The sequence below is a fragment of the Rutidosis leptorrhynchoides genome, chromosome 10 (genome assembly GCF_046630445.1).
Source record: "Rutidosis leptorrhynchoides isolate AG116_Rl617_1_P2 chromosome 10, CSIRO_AGI_Rlap_v1, whole genome shotgun sequence".
NCBI lineage: Eukaryota > Viridiplantae > Streptophyta > Magnoliopsida > Asterales > Asteraceae > Rutidosis > Rutidosis leptorrhynchoides.
In genome coordinates, this window is record NC_092342.1 from 296490424 (window position 1) to 296492336 (window position 1913).

Below are 1913 nucleotides of genomic sequence, written 5' to 3' on the forward strand. Positions count from 1 at the left end.
AGAAGGAATGCAGGACGGGAGTATAATAGGAGGAGGTATTTTTGTTACTCTCATTGGAGAGTATTTAGGTGTTGATAGGAACCAAGGGGGTCCATTACAGCTTTGTAGAGAACAGGTTGAGCCTTTAGGATTGAAAGTTTATGTGGGTGCTAAGGTATTGAAAAGTAGACGTAACCAGGCAGTACCCTATGAGGGCCCTCATCCACAGGTAGAAAGGGGCTCAGACGAGGAAATGGAGGAGGCGGAAGACATTAGGGATGTCTTTCGAGATGCTATTCTTGACGTCCATTTTCGTATAGATGAGGAATCAATGACGAACGCGGCCAGACATAGTATGTACGAGCAGTGGAACTCCGAGCGAGTATACGAGGATTATAGGCGATGCCAACACGATAGCTGGTTAGTTCATCAGCACCAAATCATGAGCCAGCTATCATATCAGGTACCAAATAATTATGTGCCTACTCGACCTGCTCATTTTCCGCCACACAACCCCGACATCCGACCACCCTTTAACCGGTATGACTATAACCAAGCTTATCAGAACACCTATAACCAACAATGGAACCCACCTGACGAGATGAACTGGAACCCCTATCCAGACTGATTTAGTTCCATTTGGTTATTTTTATGATTTTTATGTTTTTATCTTTTTACTTTTTCATGTTTAAACTTATGTTATTGGATATATTTATGTAATTTTTATCATTTTTATTATTATTGTGTACTAATATTTCACGTTTAGGATTTGAAAGTGGGATATTAAGTCCCATTTCAAATTGTCATGCATGTATATATTTGTATTGTATGTATATTGTCGATTGTACAAAACAGGGTAAAACAGCGCATTTTCAAAGACTGGCATTAAGTTCAGCAAAAGCTAGTACTTTAGACGACAAAACGAAAAACAAATGTGATGTAACAACAAGATGGAATGAACAAATGATGTGCACCATTTATCATTCAGCAAACAAACGCCAATATGTTTGGAAACTTTGGTAAAATTTAATCATTTTTCTACGCTAATCACCCTCAATAATTTAAATTGTTACTGATTTCTTGTAAATGAGGGCATTGCAAGATCTTAAGTGTAGGAAGGGGTTAAATTCTTTCGGATTTTTAAAATTTTTAACTTAAACACTTGGTTACCATTAAAAATACTAGTAACGTAGTAGTTGTATTAGAATCTAGTGCTCTCTGATAACAAAGAACATCCCTAGTCTTATATACTGACTACCAACTTCTAGTAAAAATTTTCAAAATTTTCAATTAAATGAACTCAAAATCATGTTTATACATATTTATGAACGATAAAACTAGGTGTTAACACCGAAATTATTGTTACCTCGGAAAGGACATAAATTGAGAAACAAACCAAAATGTTAGAATTCATTTAAAATGGAATAGAGGACAATAAAAAGACAAATAAAAGAAAATAGAAGCCAAGTGTGGGAAAATTTACCAAGTTATTTTAAACATATGTCACATATTTCTGTAACAAATAATTGAAGATACTTTTGCTTTGGACTAAAATAAAAAGTTTTACCCGATTTACTGTAAGAAAGATGGATCTACACGATGAATCAATTCCATCATAAAAAGGAAGTAAAGTCTTCCGGAAAAAAAAACGCGCTTCTTGATTTAGGTCATGAAGTTGTCGTCCAGACCAGCTGTAGGTTGACGAAAAATCTAGAAAAGTCATCTCTAAAATCAGCAGGAAATCCACGGACCTCAGCATCAAACAGGGTCGCCAAGTGGTCAGACTTATCCTAACCATGAGAGGATCTGTCTTGTAAAATGGGGAGGACGCCGTGCAAATTAGCTTGATACAACTAATGAATCAGACCCCCAAAAAGGATAATCTCCTTAAAAGATCAAAAATCAGCTTTTAAGACTGATATTACTCAATCCTA